This window comes from Mastigoproctus giganteus, unplaced genomic scaffold (genome assembly GCF_048544385.1).
Source record: "Mastigoproctus giganteus isolate SK-2022 unplaced genomic scaffold, ASM4854438v1 scaffold_15, whole genome shotgun sequence".
Taxonomy (NCBI): Eukaryota; Metazoa; Arthropoda; class Arachnida; order Uropygi; family Thelyphonidae; genus Mastigoproctus; species Mastigoproctus giganteus.
This window is the reverse complement of record NW_028328292.1, coordinates 8,285,119-8,311,160: the sequence shown is the minus strand read 5'-3', so window position 1 is coordinate 8,311,160 and position 26,042 is coordinate 8,285,119. Positions and strand designations below refer to the sequence as shown.

Sequence of the window (26,042 nt, the reverse complement as noted above, 5' to 3'; positions counted from 1 at the left end):
CCAGGACAACTTATAGACTGGGGTGGGAATGGGGTAAAGATGGGTTGGCATAAGGATTTAAGGGTTACAATACAAAGTCTTCCATGCAAGGCACCCAGTAAAGCACCATGTGCTTTTATCATTGCCTGTATACACCAATCAATGATTTATCAGTGTGGCATTAGAAGCAAATGCTGGGCCTGCTATTGATTTTAATATTTATTAATGACACTGATGAAGGCATATCATGCTTAATGTCAAAGTTTGCAGATGATACAAAAGGTTGATAGGGAAGTTAATGGCAGTAACCAGGATATGCTACTGCAACAAGACCTGGAAAAATATGACAGATGAGCTGAGAAGTGGCAGATGAAGTTTAACATTGACAAATTCAAGGATAGCAGTAATTTCAGAATAACATTCCAACTGTGTAATATCCCACTCAAGATAGTAGAGAATGAAAAAGACGAAGTAATTGTGCAGTCAGACATGAAGTTCTCTGGGCAGTGATGGACTGCGTAAGCTAAATGTTAAATTTAAAGTTAACACTGAAACTTCCTTGAAGCAACCATGGTGAAATGGAGGTCTGCCAACAAGGCCAAGAACATCACAACCAGACCAAATCCAATCACAGGAGTGAAATAATCGGAATAATGTGTGTGTGAGAGAGAGAGAGAGATGTTCTGACTGGTGAGGAGAATCATCCCTATGAAGAACAGCCCAGAAGATGTGGACTGCAAAATTGGCAGACACTTTTTTAGTGTGGGGGGATGGTATACCTGACTGAGGTATATAAGTTTCTGAAGAAAATGAATAAAATGAATGGGCTAAGTATATTCTTGATGGTGGGCGACAAGAACAAGAAAATATAGATATAAAACCATTGGGATAGCAGAAGACTTGATCTTACAAAGTTTTCCCTGCATGTTGTAGATAATTTTACCAAAGTGGCCAGATGGAGTGTCTGGCAAAGTTAAATGATGGGAATAATATGAGTGAATATGGGTTGTTGCTGTCGTTGTTATTTATTTATTATTGTTTTTCTCTCAGTGGCAGATGGAGATGAAGACCATTAACCCTGATTTGTTGCATGGGATCAATTTGACCCTACACACCTAACAGCAATTTGTCCTTCATCTAATCCATCCATACAGCTGAAACTATTAATGTCTGTTGTTGAAAATGGTTTCTTTGAATTGTTCACTGAAAATTCTAGAAATGTCTGTTAATTATAGCACAATATAAATAAAAATTCATGATTAAGTTAAACCTTATTATATGCACACGTTGACTGACACGTGTTATGAAGAGCTACTGATAGTAATTTTGCTTTATTTCCGGACACTTTCCTCAAATCGTTAACACTCTCTAGCTTCATGATATTGATGCATTGTCTGGAATAAAACTGTTTATGCACATAGTTCACATTTCATGGAGTGAGTGCTGCTGTTAGTGATGTGCTCTCCTCAAATCAAAGAAGTTTAAGGACAGGGTTTTTAAATTTGTATTTGCTCTCTGACAGGTCTAAAGGGAGTTTTAATTTTCAAAAATTAATCAAAATATGTTTTTAATTTAGAGCATGGATTTTTAACAGACTGGAAACGCCACCTTTCTGAACACAGACTAAGGTCTGTGTTCAGAAAAGGTGGCATAAAAAAAATGAACAATTTTGAATTAGTTTTTGCTGATTTTTCAAATTTTTGTGCAACCAATACAGGGTTAAATAGCATTAGCATTAGTTGAGGCATAAGATGCAAGAAAGCAAACTTATACAACATCAGCACCGGGGGAAAAAAAAAAAAAAAAAAAAACACCTTCCCATTTCTCCCATCCGGTAACTCCAAATGTTTGTCTAGTTCAGCCTTAAATTTGTTTAAGCTATCAACTTCCACAACAACAGATGGAAGTCTGTTCCAACAATCAACTACCTACCTGCTGGCTAAAGGCAAACTTCTGCACATCTATTCTACAACTGTCTTTCCTTAATTTGAATCTATACCTCCCTAAGATCCTTAGTCCGAGCAAGTGGAACTATCCCATCAGCACTGAGCCTGCTCAAACTATTCAAGGCCTTGTACGCCTCAATCAGATCACCTCGTAGGTGCCTAGTCTCCAGATGCTATAACTTGCACAATTTAAGCCTTTCTTCGTAAGCACATCCCCTTTGTTCCTCTCACCAATCTTGTTACCCTTCTCTGTACTCGTTCTAGCACCTCTACATCCTTCCTAAAATGAGGCCTCCAGACCTGTAAGCAGCACTCAATGTGAAATCTGACTGTTGCCTTATACAAGGGGACAGTCACCTCCTTGTCTCTGCTAGCAAAATTCCTATATATCATTGACAAAACTCCATGACCTGCTCTGGCAGCCCATCTGCACTGCTCAGAGAACTTCATATGTGACTGCACAATCACCCCTAGGATTTTATTCTCCAACTCTCTGAGTGTCATAACACAGAGTTGGTACGTTTTCTCTTTCGGGTTACTGCTACCCATATGCAGTACTTTGCATTTGTCAATGTTAAACTTCAGTTGCCACTTCTCAGTCCATCTGCCTAACTTTTCTAGATCCTGTTGCAGTAGCATACTGTCTTTAGTGTCATTAATATACTAGTATAGTTTTGGTATGAGTACAAATGACACTCACATTAACACTACAGACACTATGAGATCCATTTTCACCTATTTAACAGATTTTTTTTTAAACAGAAAACTTAGGAAAAATATTTGAAAGTTAATATGAATTACAGATGGATAAACAGTATTCTCTGAGTGTAAACAAACCAAAAAAACATATAGAGTTCTATGCAGGGTGGGTTTCAGAGTTGAGGATAGCCAAGTGCAAGATTTAATGTTGAGGATACTTGTCTTTCTCAATGGGCTCCCCTCTTTTTGGGTCCTTTTCCATGAGGAGACTGAGGTGTCCTCCTCCAAGGACTGGCAACAGTTCTATGTGTAGTCTTTATTTTTGAAATTGAATCTTAACTGTAGTAAATGGTAAATTCTTGATGTTAGAGTGGGGGAAGAAAATTATTTTCATTGAAAATATTGTAAATAATTATGTAATACATTTTCCCATTTATCCTTCCTACAGACCTTCTGTGACACTTAAAGGCCTCTTCAACAGGGGCTTAGATTAGCCAATTTCAGGAAAAGGGGGAAGGGGTCCCCTGCAAGTTATTCAAGGTTTTTTAGCCTACACAGCATGCAAATCAGCCCAGAAACACACACACACACTTGTGCAGTATGGCCTTGGATGCTGATTACATATATATAATAATAACCTCAGCCTGTATGTGTGAGTAGGGGGGGGGAGGAGAGGAGATTGGTAAAAAGCTTATAAAAATAATAAAAAATAAAATAAACTTACCTGTACTATTTTTGCAAGTTTTATCTAAACAGTTATATGGTGCTACACAAATCTGAATTTAAGTCAAGTACATAAATTTATCAAAAGATTTTCTACATCTAAATACATATCATTTCTGATGTGTGTAAATATTACGAGAAAGGGGTAATGACATAATGCATACGTCAAAACACCTTACGTCTCGTTATGCAATGTTTTCCTCTTTCCAATCAAGTACGAACGGAGGGCCGCCGGCTGTTACCAAGTTTCTTAGCCATATCTACATGAACAATTATGAGTATGTAAATGAATGATGAGATGAATAATGTACTGTTTCAGTTTGTCACACGTGTCGATAATGTCAGTTTCATACTTAATTATTAAAAACATGATTTTATTAACGTTCGATTTCGTAAAATTTTTCATCTCGATTCCTGAAAACGGTATAATATGATTATGCACAGCAAATATATGTACATTAGTGCAAAGCAAACATTAATTGTGTAGAACGCTATATTTCGAAAGAAAAGTGTAAAATCAGAAAAAGTAATATGTGCTCCGATAATCATCTTAGGTTAATAATGTAATTTATCTTAACAGGCATAGAGTTAGTTGAAACGGAAATTCTGCTATACTCGAATTTCCAAACGGGAATATATTGAAGAAATTTTGTTTCTAACACCGCTTTTTCCTATTTACAAAAAAAAAAAAAAAAAAAAAAATCCGAAAATAATAAGCTTCCCTGCAAAACACGATTAGTGAATATAAACACTACCTTCAATTAGACGTAACATGCACCAGCATCACCGGGAATATAATAAACGAACAATTCATCATGGTAACTTGCAAGAAGAAAAGTGTTGAAACATATTTTCTTTGATTGGACGTTGAATGTTAACTTGTCAAATATTAACTTACAATAACAGTGTCATTCTTGAACAGCATCTGACAAAACATTGTTCAGAACATCCGATTCAAGGACGTCAGGTGCGCTAGGAAACCATTGGCGCAGAGGATTACGTAAGTAAACTCGCATGCGGCCGATTGTTTAGTTGAACGCATCCAAAATATGACGCAACACGCAATGATCTCACATTCAACGAGGAACAGATAGAGGAAAGGCAAGAGAAATTATCAAACACTACACATATAACTGTAGTGATTGATCAAGTAGACCATTACACACGTTGCATAAATTACCTAATAATAAAAACAAATACCGGCTGCAAATGCGGATCTCAATTTCCTATAAACAAAAGAAACCTAAAAACAAAGGCTCGTGTAAATTTGAATGGTTTCAGCAAACTCAATGCTGATGAGATTTTTCCTCTTGGTCACACTATGAGAGGGCATAAATTCAAACTGAGGAAGGATGGCTGCACAATAGACGTGCAGAAGTTTGCCTTCAGCCAACGGGTGGCTGATTGCTGGAACATGCTTCCATCCGTTGTAGAAGTGAACAAAAATTTTTTTTTTTTTTTAAAATATGATATTAGGGTCCCTTGTAAATGATTACATCTACCCATATATTTATTTTGTCTGTAAATTGCGTGTGTTCTCTGGTCGATTTGCCTGTTTGCTAGATGAAAAAACCAGTAGGTAAAAAAACCATGCTATCTACCCCTGAGACCGACTAACTCAGCCACGGAGTGAAAAAAAGCCCACTAAGGTTCCTCTCGCTCATCGACGGGATTCAAACCCGGTGTGGGGAGAACGGTGACGATACCACTGTGCTACCTCGCAGACACTCCGAATAAATTCAAGGAAGAACTAGATGGACTATTAAAGAGGGTAGATAGGTGTTTTTTTTTTTTTTTTTTTTGGCTGACGCTGAATCACTACTATTACTAAATAATAAATGACATATTACATTGACATTGGACTGTCAATATTTTGTACATACAGTATTTAGAGATGGTTAAATCACGTTTCTCAATCACAAGTTAAGAGACAATTCTTTCATTTGTTTTCATCTTAGAGGCTCTCCTTACGAAAATTACAGGTGCCCGTAACTGTGTTTTTAACTGACAATAAAGAGCTAGTTGCAATTTATGTTCTGTGTACGAATCCAACACAAACAATGCGCAGCCACTAAATACTGTAGTTGTGCAGGATTGTAACAAGTTAGTTATTGTTAGTAGTGCGTTACATTTCACATGCAGTAGCAAATAGTAATAACTCACGATTTATAACAAAAAAAAAAAAAAAAAAAGAAAGAAAAACAGACTTTTATACAGAAACCGAGGAGTTTAGATTTTGCGCTTTCGTTATATTATCCATTCATTCCTCCAATCAGCGCACGACAGCATAATATCCAGTGCTTCAGCTACAAAAAAAACTATTATATTAGGGCCACCTATTATTTCTAATATATACCCATATAGGTATTTTGTCTGTAAATTAGCCTATGTAATAATACTATTATTATTACTAATAATAATAAGGAGCGCGATTAGTCCAGAGGTTCCGACGCCGGACCACCAAATCATGGATTCGGCTTTGAATCCCACAGCGGTGGATCGCAAAACTCGCTTCATTGGACCTACCTCCCAAAAGGTGAATAAACAGCTGAAGCGAAGAGTGCGGCAATTTGGTGTTGTTCGAAAACTAACAATCATTACTGGATGCGAAAAGTTAAAACAGGTCCACCTCCACATCTGGATGAAAATGTCTGTAGCACAGTATTATCGTCATCGTCTTCAGTACCGGGTGGAAAAGGCCCGAATTCGAATCCTGTCGTTGACGCGAGGAACGTTTATTGGCTTTTCTTCACTCCATGGCTGAATTAGCCAGTCTCAGGCGCAGATAGCAAGGTTTTCTCCCCGGAACGTGGGGTTTTTCATCCAGAAAAATAGGGGGGAAAATAATATATATATATATATATATATATATATATATATATATATATATATATATATATATATATATATATATATATATATATATATATATATATATATATATATATATATATATATATATATATGGATAAAGACGAGAAGTAGAAATATTGAATATACTGCATCAAGTGTAGCGCAGGATAAAGCCACTCGAGTTCAGGCCTTAGACAGAGGGATCGGTTCCAGAAATTGGGGACCAGTCTCCCGCAGAGGGAATGGCGCTGTCTCCCATATGGCTACCACAAATGAAGGGCAAGCCCTCCCATATGGCTACCACAAATGAAGGGCAAGCCCATACAGCCCAACCCACTGGAAGTGCAAGCCCAAAGAGCCTGACCCACTGGAAGTGCTTCTTGCGCAACTGCTCTAGTGACCATCCAGGAGGGAAGAAGAAGACAATGCATGAAACGGAGCATCGAAAAGAATACGTTCATCATGCAAGCATATTACGAAGCAACGAAATCAGAAACAAATATGACAATGTACAGGACGAAACTACACATAAAGTTGTTGGAACGATTCCCGACTGCTCAGGTCACCGAATAGCAGACCAGAGATGGATCATTGTCAAGAGGAACCTGATAGCTCCTGCAATCTTGTACAAAATCAAGCAGAAAGTGAGCGACTAACTACAAACAATAATGAATACGGAAATAACGGAACCAGAACTGGAGGAGACACAGCATGAACAAGAACTACAACCCAGAGCAACCGAAGTGCAAAGAGACAAGATCGCGATTTTGAGAAGAGAAGAACAGTAGAAGAAAGCGCTAGCAGAATTCGAGGGAATAACCCCACAAATACCCACACTATACCGAAGCAGCAACACAACATAATTCTTTAGCCAGTCACAGACCACCTCAATACGTGAACAATACCAGATTATCTCAACAACAATGAAGTAACACTAGACACCATCCAAACAGCTACGAGTATTTACTGTGCCGCTGTAGCAGCCACTAGGAAGGGAAACTAGAGAACAAAACGCAAAGACAAGGAACTACCAGACTAGGAAAGCCTTCTTTCCTAGGCTGGTAGTTCCTTGTCTTTGCGTTTTGTATTATGTTCTCTAGTTTCGCTTCCGTTCTTCAGCAGAAGAGACAAGAGTGAAGATAGGCCAACTTCCCAGTATACAGTTGGAATAACAGAAGCAATAAGCTGATTTGAAAAGTGAAGGCCATTCTCAAGAAAGACAACATCCACAACAAACACGAGACCTATAATCAGATGATCGAAGAATACTATGACACCCAGAAGCTGAATCTCCTGGCACTCAGCAAGACTCCTTTGCCGTTACAGAGAGAGCAGTCCAGAGGAAAACAGACAGCAAGATATTTGGATAATCCAGAGAGCCTCCTACAGGAAAATCGGACAAGAGAAGAAAGGAAACGAACACCCCAACCAGAAGGTATTTGAGGAGTTCTGGTGAAACTTGTGGAGCACTAGAGTTAGCAATAACGACTTTGGCTAGATCTAGAAAGGAAAAAAACCAAGAACTTAAAAGAGATTACAGAATGGGAGATTGGAGCGGAAGAGTACAACAATCGATCATGAAATGCCACAATTTGCGAATCCCAGGAATGGATAAAATCCATAACTACTGCTAGAAGAAATTCAACTGCACACACAGGCATATAGCAAAGCAGTTCGTCTAAATAATAAGGCACCCCTGACACAATTTCAGAGTCTCAGACTCAAGGAATCGCTTACCTGAAATCTAAGGACAAAGACACTACAAACTCAGCAAAGTAAAGACCAATCACCTGTCTCTCAACAATATACAAGATTCTGACGAGATACATAATAAGAAGATATCAAACCATTTGGGGAGCCTGAATATCGTTGGCTGAGCAGCATAAGTGATGTTGGCAGATGAGTAGAGGATGCAAAGAGCAATTGATCATTGATGCAACAGTTATGGAGCAAGCCTACAAGAAGTACCACAACCTGTACATGGCTTAATCGACTACTGCAATAGCTTCGACTCCATGGCCCACAGCTAGCTGCCACAGACACTGAAGATCTACAAAGTTAACCTGACACTGACATACTTCCCAGGACATTGTGACTGTCTTGTTCGATGCGGGTTGTGTTAATTAGTGCTCTTAAAAGTGTGTTTTTTAAAGTGGTGCCAATTTATCATTTTGGATTAAATTCAAGTCGAAGTGGATCTATTTGGTTCGGTGAGTCGACTGATGTTTATTTTATGCCTAACTTCTAAGGCGTTCTCCAGTTATGAACGACTTTAAATCTTCACCCTTATCGTTCATTCACGGTTCACGGCTCGTTCATAATGGCTACGCCCTATTGGTCCGGCCGTTGTTTTTAACTCTCATTCTTTGCCATAGTTTTAGACCACTTATCTTTTAGAGAGTTATGGATACCCTAATTAATTTCATATCAGCTGATACTGATTTTAGTGAAATTGTGTTGATTGCTATGATTTGAGGAATATATTGTTTTGGCGCGAATAATTTTGTCCTTTCTTCTTCGGCCACTTTGTTTGAAATAACAAATCACGAGACCTCCAGGGCGATCGGCTATTGGTTCTCCTGAAGCCAGGAACTTAAGTTAGAACTTTTAATTAGGAACATTTATTTATTAATTATGATGTCAGTAGTAATTAATACTGATTGTCTATTTAGTTAATTAATATGTGGTTATTCATTTTGGAACATACTATTCACATAGCTTTTGAAGGGGACTCTCTTTTATTGTGCATTGATACATCTGACTACTGATCCTCGGGTGACGTTAGCAATCCTCTGTCGCCCAAGAATACAATATGCAAATTTTCCCCCATCTCTTTCAGCGCCCCCTACCGACAAGAGTTGGAACCTCATCTTTTCAGTTAATTATTTAAATTCTTCACTAGCCATTTCTGGATTTTTAACTAAAATTCAGTAGAACCATTCACCCCCTGATAGTTGAAAATAATGAAAATACTGAAAGTTCACAGCGTGAGGTTAGCACGTCTGAGAGAGACGAATAATTCACTGCTTCTTAGAGTATCTGGCAAATCCTCCTCCAAGAGAAAGAAGTCCAAGGGACAGTCCAGAGCTTGTCCTCTGTGCTCCTCTTGCTCTCCACTTCCCGCACAGATGAATAATATTTGTATATCACCTTTCATTGACCATAATTACTCAGCTTCCACCTTGGACCAAAGAATCTCTACACCAATAGCTGCCTCCATCCTCGAATCGATGGCAAACTCCACCTCAACTGCAGCCTTACCTGCAGCTCCAAACACTCATGTAGCTGCTGCTTCTGAGACGCAAAACTCCTCAGGTGCTCACCAAACTCCATAAGCTCTGCCACTTCAAACTGCCCCAGCAGATTTCTTGGCTGCACAACTACCGTCTGCTCTGGACCAAGTGGTCTCATCTGGGATCCCACCATCCAGTATGCTTACCATTCCTGCACCACCTGTTCTGGCTGGCCTCTTTAATGAGGGAGACACCACCTCCTTCCATCAGATCATCTCAGTCTTGCACAGGAACTTGGTGGCACTCCTCAACCAAGACTCCATAAGATTCACCAAAGCCACTGGAAACTCTGTCCAGGAGCTTTGGACAAGCCTAGAAACAATCACAACAGCTCTTCTAATCGAGAATGAGAAGCTAAAAGCTGTCAACGAAGAAATCAAGACAAGGTCTACAATACTGGAAAAGGCCTTAGACATCTGCGCTAAGCTTCCACAGTCTTCACCCGAGAGGGAACTGGGCCTAACCACAGAACCTGAATCATCTACAGTGCCCTCTTATGTCGGTGCTGTACATAAGAACCTTCCAACCTCTAAACTGGGTGCCTCCATCCAAGGGCATCCACCACAGACCAGTCAGCAAAACCCCCATCATATAAGAAAGAGAACCCTGATAAAACAGCAGAATCTGGTCGTTAACAGACCCATTAACTCCAAAGAATCACATACAAGTGAATAAATCAAGACCAAACAGAGTTGAAAGATGATCTCAAAACTACGAAAATAAAAGCAGTAAGAAAAACTAGAAATACAGGCATAGTGATCGAAACGGAAACTAAAAAAGAAGCTAACAAAATTATGACCAATGCAAAAATAATGACAATGGGTCTAAAGGCAGAGGCGCCAAAAAAGTTGGGGCCCTCTATCATCATTTTTGACCTCAGTGACAACCTGACCCCGCAGCAACTCACTGAGGAACTATACTGTAGGAACTTGCAGGAGTACTTCCCAGACTTAGAGGCAGATGCCTTAATCACACCTAAATACTCAAAAAAAGTCAAAGGAGGAGGAGGCAAAAACTGGATTGTTCAAATCAACCTAATCGCCTGGAAGGTCCTTAACAATCAAGCAAGGGTCTACATAAACTGGGGCAGCCACCGCTTTCGCGAACATGTGGCTGTGCCTAAATGCTTCGCGAAAGCGGTGCATTTAGGCACACTGTTGTAGGTTCGGCCACACCACACACACTTGTATCCAGACAGTGCCAACGTGCGGCCATTGTGCTGAAAAAGGCCACGAATTTAGCAGCTGTCCTAACAAAACCAAAGATCCTATTTGTGTGAACTTTAAAAGTTTCAAAATCGACTCAGCACATTCCATCAGAGACAGAATATGTCCAACATATATAAAAGCCAAGGATCAGCACCAACAACGGATCGATTATGGGGAGACACCTTAAAAAATTTAACTTCGAAGAGGTAAAAATAATGCAAATTAACGCGCAGCGGGCCCGGGCTGTGGTCGGACAAATCAGGATTCGGGCAGAAGAGGACAACACGGATGTAATTATCCTGCAAGAGCCGTACACCCATAAGAACCAGGTCAGAGGGTATCCCTTGACCTACAAAGTCATCCAGGTGGAAGGGGAAACCCCCTGGGCAGCAACAGCTGTAAGAAACCCTGACATCACAGCCACAAAGATAACACAACTTTGCACAGCCTGGGCCGTATGTGCCCACATTATTACAGCGCTTGGAAACTTTTACGTCGTTGCCCTATACTGCCGTCCAGGAGAAGATATTATCAGGGCTATAAGATACCTTCAAAGTGTACTAAATACTCTTCCTGGAGGGAGAATTATCGTTGGGGCAGATGTAAACTGCAGGTCTCCCGCGTGGTACAGCACAACACCAGACCGTCGAGGAGCAACAAACGGCCAAAGACTGGAGAACTACCTGGGTAACTCCCCTTTCGGAATCTTCAATCAGCCAAACAACCTCCCCACTTTCAGCAGCACCCTTTGGGAAGCCACCATTGACATTTCTCTTGCTACAAGAAACACAGCCAGCTATATCTCCGACTGGAAGGTCCAAGATGATTGGACGACCTCGGACCACCGAGCCATTACATTCAGGATCACAAAAAACTGTAATAGACAACCAATTTCCAGAGTAATGCAACATAGATATGCAATAGAAAAAAAAAAACTGGGACACGTTCAGGGATGCCCTGCTGGAAATGGTGGGAAAACAGCAGCAGAAACTCAGGCAAACTCAAAATCCAAACCTTCTTCAAAAATAGATTACCACCCTATTAACACAAGTCTGCAATGCCACAATTAAAAGGAAAAAACCTTCTCCGGGAGCGGTGCCCTGGTGGAATGAGGAGCTTCGAAGGATGAGAAAGGAGGTACAAGCCAAACGAAAAGCGTTCCAAAGGGCGAGAAGATCTTGGCCTGATGTGGAGGTCGAAGAACTTAAACAAGTATATCGAACAGCAAGAAACATGTATACGGAAAGAATAAAGAAATCAAAGCAGCAATCCTGGGAGCAACTTGTCTCTTACACGGGAAATTCTGACCCCTGGGGGGTGGTGTACAAAATCACCACAAACAAACTCCCCAGGGGGGAAGTGAACACCGCTACAGAAACCCCGCAGGGAAACCTAACCACCACCTGGAGGGACTCAGTCTGAAACATCCTAAACAACGTTTTTCCTCCAAACATTAATCCAACAACAATTGAGCAGCATGAGAGCTGCTGAGAAAATGAAACCTATTGGACTGGACAAGTTGAACCGCAGTTCACACAGGAAGAACTCCTAGCCGCAGCAGCTCTTATCAAAGGGAAAAAATGTCCAGGGCCTGACTTGTTCGAGCCTGAGATTGTGAAGAAGGTTGTGGAGCTTTCCCCGGAGCTATTGCTGCACCTATTCAATCTCTGCCTACATACTAGCACCTTCCCTGATGACTGGAAAGTTGCAAATATGAAACTTATCCTTAAAAATCCGACAAAACCACCACATCTACCAAGTTCGTACAGGCCCATAGCCCTATTGTCCGTATGCAGCAAGCTCCTAGAGCGTCTCCTCCATGTACGGATCCAAAGCCACTATGAGAAAGCAAACCTAATATCTCCAAACCAATATGGTTTCAGACCAGGGCGTTCCACGGTTGATGCTCTACAGGCACTGCTCACTGAGGCCCGCCAAGCAGACAGAAAATACTTCCTGATGATTACAATTGATTTCGGGGGAGCGTTCGACACCCTTTGGTGGCCGAGCGTCCTCCGCAGACTCAGGCAAGCAAATGTACCGGACAATTTGTTCAATATCATCAAAAGCTACCTCTCAAATAGGGTAATCACAGTAAATGCACCTTATCAGAAGCTCACAAGACGGATACACCGTGGCTGCTCGGTCCTGGGGCCGACCTTATGGAACATGGTGATGGACGAATTTCTATGCCTTGACCTCGGGGAGGTTCGTTCACAAGCCTTTGCTGGTGACCTCATGCTGATGGTGACTGCAAATTCCAGGGCCCAGCTTGAGACCTTGGCAAACCATGCACTCCAAATCCTCCAGGACTGGGCAAAAAGACACTGCTTGACCATATCACCATCAAAAACAAACTCTCTGCTTCTTAAAGGAACTCTCTGTATTACAAGACCACCACAGATTAAAATTGGAAACAAGACCATAAAGTTGTCAGAGCAACTGAAATATCTTGGCATAGTACTAGATAGAAAACTCTCCTTCCAAGCTCATCTCAAATACATCAGAACCAAAGTGAGAAACTATACTGCCATGGTTGCTAGGATATCCCGTCGGGACTGGGGTCTCAGCAAGTGAACCCTCTCGTTGTATTACAAGGCTATCTTCATCCCTGTGATTACGTATGCAGCCGGAATTTGGTTTGGCAAGGCTACGACTGCAGTAAACAGACGAATCCTGGATTCCACTCAACGCACGGTCCTGCTCTCCATCTCTCGTGCCTGCTGCACTGTGAGTACTCACACCCTCCAGGTGGGGGCCCTCCCCCTCGACCTGGAGGTGGTGAGAAATGGAATGTTGTATCATCTGTCTAAGGGCGTGTCTCAGACCTGCTTGGGATTCGAGCTGAATCTTACCAACAACCAAAAATTTGAGAAGAGGAGACTTCAAGCACACATGCAGTGGGTGTGGCAGGACCGCTGGACAAATTCAACCAAGGGGGGAAATCACCAGGAGATTCATCCCAGATGTTAGCAGAATCTATCCAAAATCCCCATTATGGTTTTCTCCAGGCCTGTATGCCACGTATTTGCTTACTGGCCATGGTTCAATAAAGGCAAAACTAACAACCTTTGGCCTAGAAGAGGACCCAACATGCGCCTGTGGAGGAATTGAGGACTGGGATCACCTCATGCACGAGTGCCCCCTCTACGATGACCTCCGCTGCCAGCTTATCACAAAGCTGACTTATATACCAAAAGGCAAAGAAAACCACTTACTGGATACTAAGGAAGAGTATCAAGCTCTCACCAACTATGCACAGCAGCTTTTCTTGAGGAGAAGACAACTAATTGCAGCAACATGATAACCCTCTACTAAATGAACCCAGGGACCCTGATGGAACTGGATCCAGGCAGCTAAACTTGACCAGCATTACCATCATTGGTGTGAACTACTATACATTCTCCAAAATGTCACCCACCAAAGATAACTACCAAATAACTACCTTTGAATAGAGACAACCCACAAATTAAGACAGTCTAAGAAAGACAAAAGGTTCTTATACTTCTGGACTTGTCTCTCATGGATGTGACCAATAAGACAATCTCCTAGATAAAGACTGACAACGCCACCGGCATGCCATTAGATGTCAACTTCTTTTCTTGGCCAACTAGCATTCCGAACCATGTACCCTGACTTGGTTCACTTTAATACCCCCTCCCCTGGTAGGGAGAGGGAGGGGATGGGTTTCTGTCGCCTCCCCCTCCCTGCTACCCCCTTTTTTCTCCTGGTGGGGCCAGTCCCCACTAACCTTTCTGGGGTTGCCTTCCCTATCATCCCCATATTTCTATCTGTCCCCCCCCCTTCCTCAGTCCTCACCCCTACTCTAACTGAATATGCATTTTATTCTATTTATTTTTTATTTTATTATAATTATTATTATTTTTATTTGTTTATTATATTTTATTTATTTATTTATTTATTTATTTATATTATTATTATTATTAATTTATTTATTTTATTTATTTATTTATTTATTTATTTTTATTTATTTATTTATTTATTTATTTATTTTATTTATTATTTATTATTATTTTTTTATTTATTTATTATTATTATTTTTTTATTTATTTATTATTTTTTTTTAGGCCCTTGCCACTGAAATCTTAGGAAATTAGGTGGCAGGGCCTGCCAGAGTAATTACTTCTAATGTGATCCCTCTATGTCTGACCTGCCTCCTCGGGGTTAAGTGTGGGCAACGGGGAGGGTCCCACTAGGGGCCCAACGGCTAAAAGGTCAGAGGAACAACACAACATGACACTACACAACATAAACATGTACCTTACACTTTTTAAAATCTCTGGCCTTCACAGTGTTCTGTGTTTCACAAACAGAGTACACAACACGGAGATGGGGGAAACCCCTTGGGCCGTTAGACAATGAACACTTTACACTTTTACACTTTGACATACTTCCCAGAAGCAACCATGGATAAATGAACGATCACCATCAAGGTCGAGAACAACACGGCCAGACCAATACCATCAGTAGAGGAATCTTCCAGGGAAATTCTTTCAGCACAATATGGTTCCCTCTAGCACTCAACCTACTCTCCACACTGCTTAATAACAGCAAATACGGATATACCCTAAAAAAAAAAAGGGAGAAATACCCTGTACACCCTCTCTAGCCTGATGTACACGAATGGAATTAAACTGTCATTCATGTACATCAGCAACTCAGAATCAACTCCAACAGCTATTCCGGATCACCAAAGAATCCAGCACGGACATCAGAATGCAATTTGGCCTAACAAATTCAGACTGATGACCAAGTAAGAGTTTGAGAATGAGGGTAGCCTGTGAAGAGGTAGCTTATTGCCGCTCCTGGAACAGAGAAGTTTTTTCTGATTTCTTTTCTGTTTTATTAGCTTAAATTGGCATATTAACTTATTTTCTAGAGTAGCTTTATATTCCTAGTTACGATACTTAGTTTAAAGTTTAACTTAGAGATTTTGTAGGTGTTACTTAGTATCGGTAACGGTATCAAATCCACGTGTTACAAATTGCAGCTCCGTTGAACGAGAGGTTTTTTTTTAACCATATTTAGCCGATTTATTAACCAATTGTTATATCAAATTATTTTCTGTAAGTAGCCAGTCAGGATCCTTAGTTTATTCTTAAATGAGACAGCTAGATTTGGAAGTTAATCGATACATAAGTGTGGGTAGATTTACCGTTCGTAAGTTTCCGCCATTGTTACGCGATACAAAATATCTCGAACTAGATAGCATAAGCTTAGTATAGTTTAGTACATAATATAATATTGTCAATTAATCAGTAAATATATTAATCTTGTTGAACTTCATTGTCAATTAAATTGTACTTTTCACTATATACATATAACGACTTAGATTATATAACATAAATAATTACCAAAAATAAATAATTAATACTTAACTTGATACGGAAGTTATATAAAGGGATTTCGTAGATAACACTCGGTACTGAAACATAAAAATAGGGTTATAACTGTGTTGGGATACAAGTTTAGGGTTTTAATTTTGTACTGAAATTGAAATTTTATTGAAATTAAATCGAAATCATGACTCAGACCAGAGCAGCAAAGCAAAAGGCTCAAGCTAATGGGAGTGCTGTGGCTCAGGGTAGAACTGAGGGGGGGACAGTTGCCCTCTGAATCATAGCCTTTTAAAAGGTACTATTTGCTTGATGTTTGTGGACAGTCAGGTACGTGACATGATACTGCCATGGGGGTTGTCCTTGAATGTGCGCGATGCAAGGAGTGTAAGGAAATCAGGCGATAACTCAGCGTTGTTATGGGCCTATATGAGAGCTTCAAGGACAGGGTGGATGCCCTCGAAGGATTAAAAGTGAGGGGCCTATCAAGCTCTCAGCTGCCCACACCAACGCCAGAGCTTGCACTTGGGCATCACGCAACACAGCGGCAACCCCCAAGGCAGAATGCGCTGGTCCCAAAGGGACTAGTAGTTGTTGGTGACTATTGTCAGGGAAACAGGAAACATGCTTTGTAAAAAGGATAGGTGGAACAGGACCAGGGTATGTCTACGAGGAGCAAAGGTTGATGACGTTCAAGAGCGGATATCATCTTTTAATGGCACAAAAGGTGACATAGTTGTACACGTTGGCACTAATGATATTAAGAGTAGGAGACCGGCGGAATTACTTAACACGTACAGGTCACTGTTGAAAAAAAGCCGAGAATTACGGTTGAATTTGAAAGTGTCTGCAATTCTAGCCAGACACGATAGGAGGGAGTATAGGATGAGAGCCCTGTCAATCAATTCGGCCCTGGAAAGATTGTGTAAGGCTCAAGGGGTAGAATTTTTTTTTCAGCCTGGTCTGTACTTGTTAAGAGGAAAGACTGCTTCTACAGGGATAGGATACACTTAAATGGAAAGGGTGCAAGAATGTTTGCTGATGCTATCAAGGCAGTGTTAGGTGAGTCGAAAAACTGCTAGATTCAGGGGATACAAGGACTAATAGATTAACAGTAGCCACTGGCAGAGGTGAAAGTGATTCTTGCACTGCTTCTATTGGATGAGCAGCAGCTTGGAAAATAAGATGCAGGATATTTCAGAGACTGCTGGGAATCATTGGGGTACAAGTAAACATATGGGTTGTGTTAGGGTAGCTAAGAAAAAGAACAGGTGCATGTATACTTGCGTGTATACCAACGCTAGGAGTTTGGTAAATAAATTTGATGAATTTGAGGTATTGCTCAAAGCATCAAAGGCGGATATTGTTGGGATATCTGAGACGTGGTGTCACACAGATATAAGTAATGCAGAACTGGAATTTGGGGAGTACAACGTCTACAGAAAGGATAGACAGGATAGGATGGGAGGAGGGGTTATGCTATTAGTTAAGAAACATAAAATCCAAGGAAGTGAAGCCAGTCGAGATCGCTGGACAGTGTAGTGTCGAGTCAGTTTTGTGTGACATAAGCATTGGGAGATCAAAATTGAGAGTAGGAGTGTGCTATAGGCCTAATGACTCTGATGAGTATAATAGGAAACTGTACAGGGAAATAGAGTGGGCCAGTAAATCAAACAGTCTTATAATGGGGGATTTTAATTTGCGAGATATTGACTGGAATTTGTGGATTGGTCACTCACACACTAGCAAGGCTTTTGTGGATTTATTGGATGATTGTTTTCTAAATCAGCATGTTCGGGAGGCAACTAGAGGGAGTTATACTCTTGATTGGATTATGTGAAAAATATTTTCACTTTTCAGCCCTTTCGCTTACTTTCAAGAAGTAATTTTGCCTAATAGTGCCTGATATTTTTTTTTCACGGTCTGTACAACGAACATAGCGTCACTAGACAGAGCTAAGCTTTTACTTTCGATTTCAAACACCCCAGGGGTGCGCTCGCCGTAATGCTACACTCGTGACGTCACCTGTTCTCCGGTGTAACTCCGTGCATGGTACAGTATCCATTTAATTCTTCGCCCCCACATAGTTGACTCGTGAGAATAAGACAATTCTTGGGGAGCGCAGTTGAGGGGAAGCGGAGGATATATTTGAAAGGGGACACAGACACACAGACAGTTATCTTTGAGCAAGACATGACTGAAAGAAAGAGTAGTGATAGTTTTGGCCGATTTTTGTCATTGTGTAAAGAAGAGGTAAATTAATGATTACGAGGGAAAAGATGAGAAAAGAACTATATTGATGTCTGGAACAGATTTCCCCCCCCCCCACCGAGGCGTTGCAGAATATTTTCGGGTAAGACAACCCTTATTGTTTAATAACAAACTGTATTAAATCATCCAAAAGCCGAACCTATTACCTGCATACGTTTTAATGCATTTATAAGACAACTTTCCTCACATAAATATATATAAATATACCCCGACAGTTGTATTATTTTCTTAGAACTCAGTTTAATTGATAATGCAACTTACTAATTTAATTGTCGAATATTAATTACACTATTAAGTTAATATAATTCCCTGTTCTAGTATTTGAACAAGGTTATGTTATGACAAACACAAAGAATTTTGTACTTGATAGAGAATTAGTGTAAAAGTCACATGAAGAACATTACAAAATTATAATATTGCTAAAACAAGATACTGCTTGTATCCAGTTAGTTTGCTTAACAATTACATACCAATTAATCTAACTTATGTACCAATTATATTGTACTCATTTGTATACATATATGTTAAATAAACCCTTTTTGTTGGTTAATATTTATGTCGTGATCATTCTTTTTAAATACATGCAAATCACTAACTATCATTTTGTTAAGAATCATTAATTGCGGCATTTCGGGTCAGCCCTTAGCTAAGAGGTGTCCTGGGATGAAAAACACACGCGTCTAGATGTTGCCATTTGCTCTTTACTTCTCAGAGTAAATGTAGAACACTAGATATATTTGTCCTAACTTAAACTGCTAGAGAGATCACTTAAAACCAGAACTTCTGGAATCACATAATATTGTGCGGTCTTGCTGTAGCGAGTGGTTCACGAGTACATTGATAGGCAAGCGCATAATATAACGCAAAAGCCTGTGGAACACGATTATCAGTAGTGATTCTTCACTAGGTGGCAGTGATCACAGTGTGCTGAAGTGGGATTTACTCAAGGAGGTAACTACCATCAGGGGTAAAGGGAAGGGTTATTGCTTTCGTAAAGGCGACTACGATGGTCTGAGACAGTATTTAAATTCTATACAGTGGGACCAACTGATGATGTTACCAACAGTAAACTCAAAATGGGAAGCATTCAAAGAACTTATCTTGGAAACTACTACGCTTTACATACCAAGTAAGAAATATTGTTCAAGGTTCAGGCCTAAATGGATGTCAGATGAATTAATGAGACATGGCAGAGAAGAAAAATGCATGGGATACATAAAAATTAACACGTGACACAGAAGCCTATGATAGATATAATTTGATCTGTAACCAAGTTACAAAGGAGGTTAGGCAGGCGAAGGAAGAATACGAGAAATCTTTGGCAAGGGAAAACGAAAACAGCAAGAAAAGGAAGGGAATGAATCACATTGGTCCACTTGATATCGATGGTTCAACTGTTCATGATCCTGCTCAGGTAGCTAACAAACTAAATCAATATTTTGCAACTACATTCACACATGAGGAGTTATTCAGCAAGGGAAATACCATAGATGAAATAAACACTAGCAGACAAGAAAGACAAGAAAGGCACCTGGGCTGGATGGGATCTATCCAGTTATATTAAAGGAGGCAGCAAAGGAAGTAAGCAATCCGTTAGCCCTAATTATGAGAGATTCCTTGGACTCAGGGGAGGTACCACAGACTGGAGATGTTCAAATGTAACCCCAATTCACAAAGGAGGCTCAAAGGCTAACACAAGTAATTATAGGCCTGTGAGTTTAACATCCGTTCCAGGAAAATTAATGGAAGCACTGGTTAAAGAAGCACTGCAGGATCATCTTGACAAGAATTCAGTTATAGCTCAGACACAGCATGGTTTTGTTAAGGGAAGGTCTTGCCTGATCAATTTGATTGGATACTATGATGTAGTGACAAAAGATTGGATGCAGGGAATAACTTTGATGTTATATATTTGGATCTTAGAAAGGCTTTTGATACTGTTGCACATGGCAGACTGCTGCAAATTGGAGCAGTGTGGCATAGGTGGCAAATTGTTGCAATAGATAAAGGTGACAAATTGTTGCAATAGATTCCCTACTATCCGGGCCTGTCAGATCGCATTGCGAGGATGCTTCGCGACTTTCAGACACGCTGTGTGCAGCTTCCGGGCCGGAGGTTGCACACAGTAGTGTCACAGGTCAAAGACCCCATTACTAGGGATTCTAGTAGTGGGGTCGTGTATGAGATCACATGCCCGGATTGTGGGGAATGTTACGTGGGGGAGACAGGACGGCGTCTCAAGGACCGTCTGGGAGAACATTCACGAGATACGGACCGCAGAGCTCAATAAATCCGCCATTGCCGAGCACTATTGGGAAAAACAACACCAGATTTCCCCCGACAACGCTGTCGTCCTTGACCGGGCGCATAGATTCTGGGACCGCAAGTGGCTGGAAAGTCTGTGGATTGGATCCTCTGGTAACAATAGTATAAACAGAGACAGGGGAGTTAGGCTTCACCCCCTTTTTGAGGCGGTGGTTTTGACAAGAGACAAACGTTTTAATTTTCCACGTGTCCAGTCCACTTCCGGTTCCGGTACAAGTGAAAGGAATGCTGAGTATGCGCCTGGTCATCCACGTGTGCCGTGAACTTGGTATTTAAGGATGTGTCATTTAAGTCTCACTATTACTGAGGAAGGAGGAAGACACCTCCGAAAGCTCTAGTGTTTTTTATCGTCTTTTTATCGCTTTTATATTTATATTTTAATGCATTTTAACTTATTTACTTATTTTACTTTTGTTATAGTTTAGTTTTTTGTAAATGACTAAAAGTTTTTTGTAAATATTATTTTACAGTCTTTTCTATCATTTTATTTTATTTTATTTCATTATTCAACCAGTCATAAACGGTTGGTGTGTGTGTTTAAAATTGATAGTATGAATAATTCCAACCTCAGATGCCTTATTGCAGAAATAGATAAAGGGATGGTTGAGTGGCAGAAGACAGAGTGGTAATCAATGGACACCGCTCATCGTGGACTAATGTTATTAGTGGAGTTCCTCAGGGTTCAGTGTTGGGTCCATTATTGTTTTCTGTATTTATAAATGATATTGATGATGGTATATCAAGCTTACTGTTCAAGTTTGCAGACGATACAAAGGTTGGCAGGGTTGTCAAGGACGCTACTGACACTATGCTGCTGCAACAGGATCTGGAAATGTTGAGCAACTGGGCTGAGAGGTGGCAAATGAAGTTTAACATCGACAAATGTAAAGTACTACATATGGGAAACAGCAACCCCAAAGCAACGTATCAACTCTGTGGTACTACACTGAACGTGGTAAAGAATGAAAAGGACCTAGGGATAATTGTGCAGGCAGATATGAAGTTCTCTGAGCAGTGCAGACGGGCTGCAAGAGTAGCTCATGGTGTCTTGTCAATGATATACATGAATTTTTCTAGCAGGCATAAGGAGGTGATTATTCCCTTGTATAAGGCAATGAGTAACCTTGGCAATAAGGCAACCTTGAATAACATATACAGGTCTGGAAGCCTCATTTCAAGAAGGATGTGGAGCGCTGGAACGAGTGCCGAGAAGGGCAACAAGATCAGTGAATGGAACAAAGAGGTACTCTTACGCAAAAGGCTTAAGTTTTGTAAATTATAGTCTCTGGAGAATAGGCAGGATCATCTAGACAAGACCTCTATCAGAGGTCTTGTCTTTATACACCTCTATCAGATCACAAGCGAGGTGATATGATAGAGGTGTATAAAGCCTTGAATGGTTTTTGCATGCTCAATGCTGATGGGATTCTTCCTCTTCCTCATAATAATCACCTGAGAGGGCATAAATTCAAATTGAGGAAAGACAGATGTAGGATAGACGTGCGGAAATTTGCCTTTAGCCAGCGGGTAGTTGGTTGGTGGAACAGACTTCCATCCCTTGTCGTGGAAGTTGATAGCCTAAATAAATTTAAGGTTCAGCTGGACAGGTATTTCGAATGAATGGAGTGGTGAAGTACAATTGGGGTTTTTTTTTTTTTTTTTTTTTTGTTTTTTTTTGGCTGATGCTGCATAAGCTTGCTTTCTTGCATCATATGCCTCTACTAATGCTAATGCTAATATGATATCGGTCCACTACGTGCAGTGCAGCCAAAACAGCTCGCACCCGGCGAGGCATGGACACTACAAGATGTCTAAATGTGTCTTGTGGTATCTGGTACCAACACTTAACCAGCAGATCCTTTAACTCCTGTAAGGTCCGTGGTTGAGACGCAGCATATCGGAGTTTCTATTCCAACACAAATCACAGATGCTGATGGGATTGATGTCTGGGGAATTTGGAGGTCAGGGCAATATGTAGAAGTCTGCCTCATGTTCCGCAAACCAGTCTCGAACAATTCGGGCAGTGTGTTGCATTATCCTGCTGAAAGACGGCACCACCAGAGGGGAAGACCATTGCCATGAAAGGGTGTGTCCGGTCAGCAATGATGTGTAGGTAGGTGGTAGACGCCAGAGTTCCCGGCCCATGGATGACTGGACCCAGGGTATCCCAGCAGAACGTCGCCTAAAGCATGACGCCGCCTCGCCAGCTTGATTTTGTGCCATGGTGCATCCAGGCGCCATCACTCCCCAGGTAAACGACGCACACGTACCAGGCCGTCCACGTGGTGCTACAGGAAACTTGATTCATCGGACCAGACGACCTTCTTTCAATCAATCATGGTCCAATTTCGATTCTCGCGTGCCCGTTGTAGGTGCTGTCGCCAGTGAACCGTGGTTTGTATGGGCACTCGGAGCGGCCTGCGCTGCACAGCCCCATTTTCAGCACGGTTCGATGTAGTGTGTTGTGACACATTACTCCTATCACCAGCATTCCAATTACCAGCTAGCTGCACCACAGGCGCTTTCTGTTGCTATTTGCCATTCGGGAGAGCACTCACCTCGAGCTTCGATGAGCAGTGGTCGCCCAACACCTCGCCTGCGGTTCGTGGATTCCCCCCCCCTCGGATCACTTTCGGTAGGCACTAACCATGGCTGACCGTGAGCATCCCACCAGCCGTACCTTTTCGGATATGCTGTGACTCAGTCCTATGGCCATTACAATTTGGCATTTGTCAAACTCGCTTAAGTCCGCTGCCTTTTCCATCTGAAGAACAAGAGTAACACTGATTAACGGAGCTCAGTATCAGGTGTTTTTTATATCGTGTCCCGACCCTAGCAAGTGCCGTAGTTCACCTGCAGTTGCTTCGATTTGCATAATGACTCGCTAGTCATAATGTTTTGGCTCATCGGTGTAGTGCCAATATTCTTATACACTAGCAAGTCTGCTAATGTATAAGTGTTTGTGGATTTATTGGATGACTGTTTTCTAGAGCAGCATGTTAGCACAGCAACAAGAAGAAGCAATACTCTTGATCTGATTATTACCAGCGATTCTTCGGGCATTAAGAAGCTGCAGGTAAAAGATCCTGTGGGTGGCAGTGACACAGTATGCTGATATGGGATTTACTTAAAGACATGACTACTGTCAAGGGTAAAGAGTAGGGCAATTCCTTTAGTAAGGGTAACCACAGTGCATATTCTTAATGGGAAATATTTACGGAACTAACCTTGGAAGCTACTTAGGTTTTATATACCAAGAAATAACTGTTCCAGACTTAGAACTAAAGAGACATCAGACAAATTGATGAACTTGTGGCAGAGAATAAAAATGCGTGGGATGCATATAAATTATCAGGTGATTCAGAAGGTTATAAATAAGTTTGAAATTGAGTCAAAAAGGAGGTTAGGCAAACCAAGGAAGATTATGAGATGCCTCTTGGCAACGAATGCCAAGAAAAGTAGCACATATTCCTTTACCTAGATTAACTGTAGGAGGAAGGGATAGAATCTCGCAGGTCTAATTCATATCGATAGTTTAACTGTTGATGATTCTGCTCAGATTGCTGACAAACTGAATAAGTATTCTACGTCTTCAGTCACAAATGTGTTCTTTAGAGAGGGAAATGCCAGAAATTCATCAAAATCTAACAGGGAAAAAATAACTGTGTGATAACTGCAAGGAAAGTGGAAGAGAAATTCCTAAAGCTTAACATAAAAAAAGCGCCTGGTTTGAGTGGGATCTATCTAATTTTATTAAGGAAGGCAGCAAAGGAGTCAAGAAATCTCTTAGCCATAATTATGAGGACATCTTTGAATTCAGGAGAGGTACCTAAGGTCCAGAGATGTGTAAACGTTTTCCAATTCATAAAGGGGGATCAAAAGGTGTCATGAGTAATTACAGACCTGTTAGCTTAATTTCTGTTCCTGGGAAAATAATGGAATCTCTGGTTAAAGAAGTAATGCAGGATTATCCAGACAGGAATGCACTTATACTGCAATCACATGGATTTGTAAAGGGGGGGGGGGATCTTGCTTGGCCAATATGTTTTGATATTATGATGCAGTAACAAAGGAACTGGATGCAAAAATAATTTTGATATGATAATACATAGATTTCAGCTTTTGATACTGTTGCACAAAAAAGACTGCTATACAGATTGGAGTACTGCGTATGGTCGGGGAGAAGACAGAGATTAGTGTAGTAGTAGTAGTAGTAGTAGTAGTGGCACATGATGCAAGAAAGCAAGTGTAGGAGCTTATGCAGCATCAGCCAAAAAAAAAAAAAAAAAAAAATCACACCATTCCCTCCAAATGCCTGTCCAGTTCCTCCTTAAATTTATTTAACCTATCAACTTCTACAACGACAGATGGAAGTTTGTTCCAGCAATTAACCACCCGCTGGCTAAAGGCAAATTTCCGCACATCTATTCTACATCTGTCCTTTCTTAATTTGAACTTATGTCCCCGTAGGTTGGTAATCTGAACAAGTGGAAGGATCCCATCAGAATTCAGCGTGCTCAACCCATTCAAGGCCTTATAGACCTCAATCAGATCACCGCGCAGGTGCCTAGTCTCCAGCCACTGCAATTTGCAGAACTTAAGCCTCTCTTGGTAAGAGAATCCCTTCATTCCCCTCACCAATCGTGTTGCTCTTCTCTGTACACGCTCAAGCAAATCTACATCCTTCCTAAAATGAGGCCTCCAGACCTGTACGCAGTACTCAAGGCGTGGCCTGACCACTGCCTTATACAAAGGGACAATCACCTCCTTTTCCCTGCTAGCAAAATTCCTATATATCATTGACAAAACCCCATGACCCGCCCTAGCAGCCTGTCTGCACTACTAAGAAAACTTCATATCTGACTGCACAATTACTCCCAGGTCTTTTTCATTTTCTACCACCTTAAGTGTAGTACCACACAGTTGGTACGTTTCTCTGGGGTTACTTCTACCCATATGCAGTACTTTGCATTTGTCAAGGATGAACTTCAGTTGTCACTTCTTAGCCCATCTGCCAAAATTATCTAGATCCTGTTGCAGTAGCACACTGCCATTACTGTCATTAACAACCCTGCCAACCTTTGTGTCATCTGCAAACTTCGACATTAAGCCTGATATACCTTCATCAATATCATTGATAAATACACAAAACAACAGTGGACCCAACACCGAACCCTGTGGGACTCCACTAATAACATTAGTCCACGAAGAGCAGCACCCATTGATTACCACCCTCTGTCTTCTCCCACTTAACCATCCTTTTATCCATTGTAGCAACTTACCCTTAATATCATTCTGCTCCAATTTGTACAGTAGTCTTCCATGCGCAACAGTGTCAAAAGCTTTCCTGAAATCCAAGTATATGATATCAAAATTATTTTTTGCATC

General features: G+C 40.9%; 1 protein-coding gene across 1 annotated transcript in view; it reads right to left on the bottom strand.

The window, feature by feature from the left end:
* Nucleotides 1–4,333, bottom strand: part of LOC150074939 (ATP-binding cassette sub-family C member 5-like) — a gene marked incomplete at its 3' end in the record, with an annotated part of 377,014 nt that extends 372,681 nt beyond the window's left edge. Inside the window, 1 exon segment of the mRNA XM_090389388.1 lies at nucleotides 4,246–4,333.
* Nucleotides 4,334–26,042: the final 21,709 nt, after the last annotated feature.